Consider the following 11,683-nt stretch of genomic DNA (forward strand, 5'->3'; position numbering starts at 1 on the left):
GGAAACTGTTCAACGTATGCGCCTTCAACCCAAAATAAAACCGACTCCAACTGTAGTCCTTAGAGTTCAATGTGCAGATGATCCTTGTGTGTGCATTTACTAAAAACTGAGCTTCTTTGCTAAAGCATAGGAGAAATCGATTTTTCACTTGACCCTTGGAAAACTAAGATTCTCTTCCAAGCAAATCCCACAGCAAGACACCCACAACTAACCTCCCCCCTCTACACTCCATCTGCTTGCTCTCAGTGAAGCCATACAAATGCATCTCCAATGCACCAGCTCAGCTTTTGGTCGACTGAGGAAAACACCATTTGAGGGCCAAAATATCAAACCCAAATCTACTTTCATTTACTGCGGAGTAGAGATTCCTGTTCTGCTAGAGCCTTTGATAACACGGTGTGAAGCTGGATGAACACAGCAGGCCAAGCAGCATCAGAGGAGCAGGAAAGTTTGACATTTCGGGTCGAGACCCTTCTTCTTCTGAAACATCAAACTTTCCTGCTCCTCTGATACTGCTTGGCCTGCTGTGTTCATCCAACTTCACACCATGTTATCTCAGATTCTCCAGCATCGTCAGTTCCTACGATCTCTGCTAGAACCTTTGGTAGTTTGGCTAACTGACAGCAAGTGCCTCAAAGCTCTGGAGAAGTTCCATGAGCAATGTCTTCAAACCCAGGAATAAGAAGTGTTGTCCAATAATGGAATTCTTTCCTAAGCAAGCTTTCCCAGCACTGAGGCGCTAAGGACTTGGTTGAAGTTACGGAATGGAGGAGCAAAGGATCAAAGCCTCTGGACAGAGGAAGTCAATGTCAGGAATATTGCTCCTCAAACATGGACACAGTAGAGGAATAAGTTGAATTATCTCATTTGAGTGATCAAATAGCACCTTAAGTGCCATGTCCTACCAACCACACGAATAAGCTGAGATTGTCCTTAAATCACTATACTCCCATTACCCATTTACCATAGATCTCTAACAATCAGGGCTCATTCATAACATTTAATTGTTTTAGCTCAAACTTGCGTACTTAAAATTACACAGCTTGCACTCCACCTCTCAGGTTGCACACTTTAACAGCTATTGAACAATGGTAGTCACAGCCCCAAATCTATTGCAAGATGTTCATCAATGCAACTGCCTCTTTACTCATAATACAAGTCTAATTATATCTGTCAATCTTTTCCAGGCTCATCAATAGTTGTAGCAAAGCCATACAGCCTGGAGGTGGAGGTGGAGGTGGAGGTGGAGGACCGGGAGCACAAACCTTTTCAAGCTAGACCCGTCATCAGGACTGGAGAGGGGGAAGGAAGCTAGGAAATAAGAAGAGGAAAGGGGGTGGGGCAGGCCAAGCCAATAGGTGGATGCAGGTAGGGGCAGTGGGGATTGGTCATTGGGAAGGGTGGGGCAGATAAGTGGGGAAGAAGATAGACACTGCAATAGGTCGTTGGGATGAGAGGTCTGGTCTACCATATCCATTGCTCCCGATGTGGCCTCCTCTATATCGGGGAGACCAAACATAGACTTGCTAACAGATTTGCAAAGCATCTGCAATCCGTATGTTATAATCAATAACACATTCCGGTTGCTAACCATTTTAACTCCCCCTTCCACTCCCTTGGAGATATGTCCATCCTGGATCTCCTCCAGTGCCACAATGAAATCTCACGCAAACAGAAGGAACAACACCTCATATTACGCCTCAGGAGCCTACAGCCCGATGGCCTAAACATAGATTTCACCAGTTTCAAAATCTTCCGACACCCAACCTGATTCCATGCCCAACCCTCCCTCTCATTCTCGCCTCCTTGACCTGACACAGCCTGTCCATCTTCTCCGCTACCTATCCACTCCATCTTCCCACTGACCAATCCCCACTACCCCCTACCTGCATTCATCTATCAACTTCCCCCAGCCCCACCCACTTCCCTCTATTTATGTCCCAGCTCCTTTCACCCTCCCCCAGCCCTGATGAAGGGTTTCAACCCAAAACATCGACTCTCATGCTCCTCTGATGCTCCCTGACCAGCTGTGTTCCTCTGGTTCTTTACTGTATTGCTTCACTGTCAGATTCTTCCAAATCATTCCCACTGCAATTAAAACTATTTTGGCTGCATATGAGTTAGTCTGCATATGAGCCTGAGGCACATAGGCAAAGATTCTAGAATTTAAGAGATCAGCCTAGGAAAAGCTTGTACTGATGAAAGCGTTAATGCTTAAGGAGGAAATGACCACTAAAGGCTGAAACTAGATATGAAAATCTCAGATATTATTCTCTTCGTCAAATTTCAAAACTCACTAGCTTCCAGCTAGACAACAGTAATAATAACTGATCGTTATGAGCAAACCTGTAAAACTCAATGTTTTTTCCAATATCTCTGTGAGTGTATAAGGGACAAAAAATGGACGAGTAAAATTAGTGTTAGCAGCCATTGATTCAGAATGTCGAAAGTCATATGTAATACGTGAGACTTATGGGAACTCATAAGCATTATTTTGAAAAGAATACGCAAAAGGAAAAAGCCGGGATCAAATTGTAGCTTCAAGTTCCACGAAAATCTTGGAGAAAACAGCTGTAATGGAAGCAAAAAGGTAGATGAGAGATGTGAGATATTAAAGTGTGGAGCTAGATGAACACAGCAGGCCAAGCAGTATCTCAGGAGCACAAAAGCTGACGTTTCGGGCCAAGAAATGAAACGTCAGCTTTTGTGCTCCTGAGATGCTGCTTGGCCTGCTGTGTTCATCCAGCTTCACACTTTGTTATCTTGGATTCTCCAGCATCTGCAATTCCCATTATCTCAGATGAGAGTTATGAAGGCTTTTAATTTTCCAAAGGGAGGATAAAGGAAATATCCAAGCCCATAATTATACAAAGGGACATGGGAGTTGCTGAAATTCTCTTGCTGGAGAAGGACTTATTTTTCCCTCCAGGAAGTTCAGTGAAAGCCAAGATGTTAAATTGGATGAGTAGGGAGCATAACTACATTCCACTGTACAAAGTCCAACTGGAGTGTGACTTGCTGACTGGACTAGTGGAGTAGTGATTCACTACCTGTAAATCAATAAATTTATTCCTGGGGAATGATTTCCAAGAGCTTCCTCTAAAATCACAGTCTGTTCAGTTGAGGTTAAAGAGATGGAACCAGTTATTTTGCCATTGTATGCCATGACAGAGTAATAGCTAAATGCTGTCCATCATCTGAGGCAACAGTGCCACCACAAGCAGATGTTAAGAGAGCTGAAGTTCATTCCAAGAAAGAGGATAGTTCAAAGGAAATGTCTGACATATCTTCCTTAATTGAGGCACATGAAGCAGATTCATTAAGTTTATAAAGACAGCTCAGATTGAGGTTGAGGCTAAAGGAATTTCAGAGTGTTATTATATTAGAAACAGAGTTTGATGAGGAAGTGGAGACAACCTCACAGATCGGTGGACAAAGAATAGATGGTTGTTCATCAAATAGTACTATCATCCAGATATAGTAAAGATGTTTTGTAAGTAGCATATGAAATATCTATGGCAAGACTAATAAGAATACAAACAATGCAAGCATCAATAAACAGGCGTTTTTCACAGTCAATACTTCACGAAGATGGAGTGCCATTCTGTGAAACAAGGAGAACTCAACATGTAATCAAGTCATCATCTTTGATATTCATAACTGTTCTTGAAGAACCATTCAGTCAGGTGTTGGTCGATTATAGAGGACTATTCTCAAAAATGAAAGCAGGATATTAATATACAATGACAATTATAGATATAACAACCTGATTCCTAGAAGTTATGACTTTGAGAAAAATCATAGCTAAGATAATAGTAGAAAAGTTAACTTTTTTGTTTACATAATTATGGAATACAAATTGAGATACAAACTAAACATGGAAAGTGCTGGAGAAACTCAGCAGATCTTGCAGCTTCTGTGGAAAGAGAAACAGCGTTTCTCTGAAGCAGAACCCAGAAAAAGAATCATAACAGACTTGAAATGTTAATTGTGTTTCTCTCTTCACAGATGTTGTCAGGCTTGTTGAGTTTCTTCAGCATTGTTTGTATTTGTTTCAAATCTCCTGTATCCACAGTGTTTTGCTTTCAATTCAGATACAATCTGGCCAGTGTTGTAAATTTATGTCTAATATTTTCCAGGAGATCATTAGGAGTTTGTGTATAACAGCATACAATCCACAAACTCAGAGAACTTTGGGGAGACACCATCAGAATCTCAAAATCATGATTAAGGCATATAATTATGAAGACACACAGGATGGACAAATGAATAAATTTCATATGATTTACTACCAAATATTCTCCAAAGAAATCGACTGTGTAGTTGATTTGAATCGATTTACGGTCATGAGATTAGAGATCCTTTAAAATTGATTATGATGAAGTTCTTGAATCAAAAAGACAAATCCTCAATGATACATTATATGTCCATGTTGCTAGAAAGACTCAAGGGAGCATGTACGGTTATAATCACACAGCTTTAGGAACAGGCCTTGCAGCCCACCACGCCAATCAACAAACACCAAACTATACAAAGCCAAGGACCAAACTACACTAATCCCATTTACTGGCATTTGGCTAATCCAAATACTCCTTAAATGTTGCGAGAGTACCTGTCTTCAACCATCTTTTTAAGCAGAGCATTCCTTACACCTACCACCCTCTGGGTGATTTTCTTTTTTCTCAGGTGCCTTCAAAACTACTTATTAGCCCAATTTGCCAACTGATCAATATCAGACTGTGGCCTGAGACCATTCTCTTTGCTATCAACAATATCCCCATTTTTTATGCGTTCTGAAATCCTACCAATTATACTTTTTACATTCAGATCCAAATCATTAATGTATACAACAAACTGCCAGCGTCCTAGCATTTATCCCTGTATTACACCACTGGTCACAGGCTTACAATTACAAAAATATCCCACCGCCCTCACCCTCTGCCTCCTACTTGAAAATAAATTTTGGATCCAACTTGTCAACTTGCCTTGGATCCCAAGGGCTCTTACTCTTTGGACCTGCATTCCATGCGGTACCCTCTCAACAGTCTTACTGAAGTCTATGTAAAACACATCAACTGTTCCACCCTCAACAATATATTTAGTTACTTATCAGAAATGCAATTAAATTAATCAGACATGATCTCCCTCTAACAAATCCATGCTGATTATCCCAAATAGTGCCTCCTGTTCCAAGCATGGATTAATCCCAACTTTCAGTTTGTTTTTCAATAATTTCCCTATCACTGATGTCAGATTAATAGGTCCATAATTACCTGGCCTATCCCTTCTTGAATGGGGGAACCATATTAGCTTTCTTAATCCTATCTCCCAAAGATATTGTGTGGCCCCTCTTTGCCCTTTTAATTTATTTGTTTAAAAGCAGCCTCCCAGATTTTCTATACTTTATGTTGAAAAGTTATCATCATACGGAAGCGAAGAAGGAGGGCCAAGGTGTCAGGTGGCAAGAGCATTGGAAAACAATGAAGACAATAACAGTGAGGTCAAAGGAGATGTAGACAGCTCTCAACATGAATCTCCTTCCATTTGACTGGCTAAACACAGCAACACGGGGTTCTCATTAAGAGGAGGAGCAATGGGAGGATCTTGTAAGACTACTTTGGAAGAATAAGATAATCTGTAGCGATATACCTGAGTATCTAGCCAACATACTACATGATGTGGATGTTGAAGAATCAGGATTGAAAAAGCAACATTCTTATTGGTTGAGCTCAGATAGAAACAAAGATTCAGTACATACTGGGAAACCACGTGATTGAACCTAACTAAAGCAGCTAGAGCTCATCAATAGTGCTGTTTCCAAAACCAGATGAATGAACTAGACTCTGTGTAGGCTATAAAAATGTAAACATCATGAGTGCAGATTTGTACTCAATTCTACAGTTGGAAAACTACATTGGTAGAGTTGTCAGTACCTTATTCTTTGCTGACATTAATCTATTGAAGGACTACCTCCAACTGACATTAGTGTTTAGGGCTTAAAAAAAAAGCCTACTTTCATTACACCATAACAGGTTGCATCAATGTTGAGTGATGTCACTTGAGTTGAAGAATGCACCAGCTACATTCCAGAGCCTTATGAGTCAAATTGTAGCTGAGGTAAATAGAGGCAACTGTTTAAACAATTACAGTTGGCTGGCTTAATACTAAGTTTTGCCAAAAGTGAACTCAGAAAAGAAAGAGAAACTTACAAAGACTTGATTTAGGACAAAGACAAATTTTGCTAAGGACAGCAGGAGTGTAGGTTCAAATAGAATTCCCTATTCCTAAAACTAAATGAGACATAATCAGAGATAATGGGAACTGCAGATGCTGGAGAATTCCAAGATAATAAAATGTGAGGCTGGATGAACACAGCAGGCCAAGCAGCATCTCAGGAGCACAAAAGCTGACGTTTCGGGCCTAGACCAAATGTATGCATAATTTCAGCATGACAACTGGTACTTTGAACAATTTTTTTAAAAGAACAAATTAAAGGTGCATAGTCAGAAAAATGCCATGTAGTTTTTGAGAAGCTGACAGCTATCCTAATAAATGTACCAATTTTGGCGGCCGCTGATTTTTCCAGACGCTCCAAAATGGCAATTAATACCAGAGAGTTGGGAGTAGATGCTGTCTTGCTGCAGGATGATGAATTAGGAACAGTGAAGGCAGTGGTATACTACTCTAAGAAACTAAGGCAATTTCAGAAGAAGCACTTCACCACAGATGAAGACACTTCGGAACAAAATAAAACAGAAATAACTGGAGAAACTCAGCAGGTGTGGCAACATCAATGGAGAGAATGCAGAGTTAACTTTTCAAGTCCAGTCATCCTTCTTCAGAACCTATTATCAGAACTCAGCTATTTCCGTTTTGTTTCAGATTTCCAGCATCCACAGTTCTTTGTTTTTTGAAAAGACATTCTGACATTGTGCCTACTCTTCAACACTTTGGAGTCTATTTACAACATGATAATGAAGAAATGTTATTTTACACCGATCATAATCTACTAAATTTCATGGAAAGTTTGAAACTTGGAATGTGAGATTATTCAGGTGGTATCTTTTGTTTGCACCATTTAATATAAAGATCTTCCAAATTGCTGGAAAAGATAATGTAATTGACAATGAGTTATGCCAAATGTAAAATTTTGGAATAAGTTAAATGTTTAAGAAATGTTAAAATTTTATAAGATTGTACAAGGGGAGAAAAAAGATGAATGGATGTAAGTCTTGTGTTTTCATGTTTGTGTATCACATATTTTGTGATGAAACACATTTTTGAATTGGCGTTACTGAACAGTAACACAATAAAGCTAGGTGGCAGATAAGTGGCAACACAATAGTTTGATGATTAATTATTCTTCCTGCCAATGATTCAGATATCAAGCCCAAGAGCAGTACAATTCAAGATTACAACTTTGTGTTCACCATTGAAATCCTGGTGAGAAGTGGACCAAACAAAAACTTGCTCAAAACGGTGCCTTAAAATATTAAAAGTAAAATTATATGCTCTAAATTGGGACAAGTGTCACTTCTAGAAAAAGTGCAAGATAGTTCATTCAGAAAATTGATAACTTTATCTCTTGGTTTGTCAAACATTCTCTCTCAAAGAGTGCAATCACAGATGGATTAATTGGCTATTGTTGCTTTGGGGCATTAAAGAATCAAGAGCAAGAAGAATAAATGCCACATAATATCTACATAATATCAATCACCACACTTTAAGATAATTCACAGTTAATAAAGTGTTTTGAAACTTTCTGAGATTTGATAATGCATTAGAAAAACAGCCTTTCAAATTGAAGTACTATTATTGCTGTTCATTGAGAAACGTACAAATATTGCATTACAAGTATAAAACCACCAGATGGAAGACTTTGTTTGAACAAATCAATCTGCAAGGTGGGATGCAAAAAATGCACCATAAGATGGCACAATCTACCAAGCATAGGAAATTTATCTAAAAATATTACAGAGCAAACTTCAAGTAGATACTATAATCAAAAATACATAGTGTTTAATACAAAATGCCCTGCAACGTTAGTCTGTGTTGCACATTGCTCCTAGTGTCATGGCCCGAACTCTATCCAGGCTTTAGGGATACTGAAGTAGTTTTTGATAATCACTGTAAAAGGTATCATATGTTACTTATTAAGTCAAAAATGAAGTGAAATATGTAACACAGAAAAAAGTGAAGCATGTTTTTAACCTGCTGGTTAGTTTACATTTCCTGAATTTTGTTTACTCTATGCTCCATCACACAGGTTCAGAAATAAATATTTTTAAGAGACACTTTTCAAATTTGCTTCTTTCTACAATAAAATGTTGCTGAATCCATGCAAATATCTGAAATGTCCTTAACCCAAGTCTTTTTTCCTGTGGTTTACAGGGAGACAATGTAATTTAGTTCAACATCTTGTATCTTTTTCTGCACAACAAAGCATTACAAACTCTCAGAAGAAAAGCTAATGTAAGAAGCTGCTGTCACAAATTATCATCGACTCCCTCAATGTCAATGAGGCAGGCATCACATCTGGACTCAGCACTTCTGTCTATGCTTGGACTAAGGCTGTAATCAAATTAAATGTCTAGTAGTCCTACAGGAATCAAAACTGGGTGTCAGTAGGCAGATTATTTCTTTGAAAGCACTGTTGGTGACTCTTTCAAACACTTTGCTGATGATCGAGATTAGATTGAAGGCAAAATAATTGACTGGGTTGGATTTGTCCTGCATTTTGTGTACAAGACATATGTGCATAAATTTCCACATTGCCCTGGAGATGCCAGTGTTGAATTGAACTAGAACAGCTCAGCTAGGGACATAGCAAGCTCTGGAACACGAATCTTCAGGACAATTGCCCGAACCCTTTGCCTTTGTAGTTTTCATTGCCTCTGGATGTTTCTTGATCTGATGTGGAGTGAATCAAATTGGCTGATGATTGACATTATTGATGATGGGGGCCTCAAAGGGAGGTTGGCCCAGTTGGCCAAGCATCGACTTGGAACTTCCAGCTGAAGGCTGTTGTAAATGCTCCAGCTTTGTCTTTTGTATTGATGTGCTAGGCACCCCCACCATTGATGGTGGGGACACTTGTGGAGCCTCTACCCCCTGTTAGATATTCAATTGTCTATTGTGATTCAGGTTGGATATGGTAGATTGCAGAATTTAGATCTGATCATTGATTGGGATATTACTGTTTGGCACACTATGCTTTAACTTATTAGTTATTAGCTAGTTACTGGCTCATTTTAGCTTTGCCTGCTGCTGCTGCTGTGTCTGGAGAGCCCACCTACACTGTTCATTGAACCAAGGTTCAGCTCTTGGCTTGGTGATGCTACAGCAGGGAATGTGCTGGACCATAGGTTGCAGATTATGGTTCAATATAATTCTGCTGCAATTGATAGCTCACAGTGCCTCACACATACCAAGTTAGTAAATCTGATTGGTGTTTTGTTTTGTTCACTTGTGGTATGCAAACACTGCTGGCTGGTCAACATTTTTACTGTCTACCTCTACTTGCCCTTGAGAAGGTGGTGATGAGCTGACTTCTTGAAACGTTGCAGTCCACATGCTGTTGTTTAACCCACAATGCCCTTAGGGATCCATGATTTTGATCCAGCCACAGTGAAGGAATGGCCACTCAGGATGGTGGGTGGCTTGGAGGGGAACTTGAAGATGGTATTGTTCCCATGTATATATTCCCATATATATATTTCTAGATGGAAGTGGTTGTGGATTTCAAAGGTTCTGTCTAAGGACCTTTAAGGAATTTCTGTACTGCATCTTGTTGATAGTAAACACTACTGCTACTGAGCTTCAGTGGTGGAGAGAGTGGATGTTTGCGGATGTGGTATCAATCAAGTGGCTAAGAACCAGAGAATGAGAAACAATGGGCAGAAACTGATGATGAGAAAGTGGGGCAGAAACAAGTGTAAGAAACTAAGGGTGAGAAAGAAAGGGGCAGAAAGATTGAGAAAACAAAAGAAAGGGTCAGATGGTTGTGGTTGTCAGAGGTCAGTCATTTCAGCCACAGGACATCTCTGCAAGATTTCCTCAGAGCAGTGTCCTAGAACCAACCTTCTTTATCTGCTACATCAATGACCTACCCTCTAATATAAGGTCAGAAGCGAGGATGTTCACTGATGGCTTAGCACAGTGTTCAGCACCATTTACAACTGCTTAGTTTTTGAAGCAGTCCATGTTCAAATGCACTAAGATCTGGACAAAATCCAGACTTGGGCTGACAAATGGCAAGTAACGTTCTTGCCACACAAATGCCAGGCAATGACCATCTCCAATAAGAGACAATCTAACCACTGCTTATTGACATTCAATGGTGTTACCATCTCTGAATCACAAACAATCAACATCCTTGAGGTTACCTTTGACCAGAAACTCAATTAGACTCATCACATTTAGCCAGTGACTACAACAGCAGGTCAGTGGCTACAAATGCTGCAGCAAGTAGCTCAGCTCCTGACTCCACAAAGCCTGTCCACCATCAACATGGGACAGTCAGGAGTGTGATGGAATACTCCCCACTTGCCTGGATGCGTGCAGCTCCAATAACACTCAAGAAGTTCATAACCACTCAAGAAAAAGCAGTCCTCTGATTTTGTCCTCTCTCTCCCAACTTGTATTTCCCATTCTCAGTTTCAACTCCTCTGTTTCTCATACTCTGTTCCTCATCCCCTGTTTCTGCCTCTGGGTTTGTCTTCCTTTATTTCTCTTCCTCTGCTTCTGTCCCTCTGCTTCTGCCACTCTGTTTCTGCTGCTTCATTTTTCATTCTGTTTCTGACTCTGTTTCTCCCTCTCTTTAATCGACCATCCATTTCTCATTCTCTGTTTCTCATCCTCTGCTTCCCATTCTCAGTTTCAGCTCCTGTTTCTTATACCCTATCTCTCAGTCTCTGTTTCTCATGCTCTGTTTCTCTTCCTCTGCTACTGGCCCTCTGCTTCTGCTGCTTTGTTTCTCACTATCTGTTTCTGACCCTCTGTTTCTCCCTCTCTTTCTGAACCTCTGTTCCTCATCCTCTGTTTCTTCCCTTTTTTTCTGCCCCATCTGTCCCTTCCACATTGTTTTTCCTGTTCTCTTTCTACCCCTCAGTTCCTCATCTTCAGTTTCCGCCATTCTGTTTCTCATCTTCTGTTTCTCATTCAATGTTTCACATCGTCTACTTCTTAATCTCTGATTTTGATGCTGTTTCTCATCCTTTATTTCTCATGCTCTGTTTCTGCTCCTCTGTTTCTGCCACTGTTTCTCATCCCTCAGTTTCTGCCCTGCTATTTCGGACACCCTGTTTCTCATCCTCTACTTATCATCCTCAGTTTTTACCTCTCTGTTTTTCCCACTCTGTTTCTGCTCCTCTGTTTCTCATCCCCAGTCTCTGCCACTCTATTTCCTGTACACTGTTCTGCCCTTCTTTTTCTCTTCCTCTGATTCTCATTCTCTGTTTCTCATCCTCTGTTTCTCATCATCTGTTTCTCATGTTCTGTTTCTGACTCTCTGTTTCTCATCCTCTATTTCTGACCCTATGTTTTGGCCTCTCTTCTTCTCATTCTCTGTTCCTTGTGCATTGTTTTGCCCTTCTTTATATTATAATCTGTTTCTGTTTCTCTGCTTCTGCCCCTCAGTTTCTCATCCACTGTTTCTCTTCCTCTCTTTCTGCTGCCCTGCTTC

Source organism: Stegostoma tigrinum, chromosome 2, assembly GCF_030684315.1.
Source record: "Stegostoma tigrinum isolate sSteTig4 chromosome 2, sSteTig4.hap1, whole genome shotgun sequence".
Taxonomy (NCBI): domain Eukaryota; kingdom Metazoa; phylum Chordata; class Chondrichthyes; order Orectolobiformes; family Stegostomatidae; genus Stegostoma; species Stegostoma tigrinum.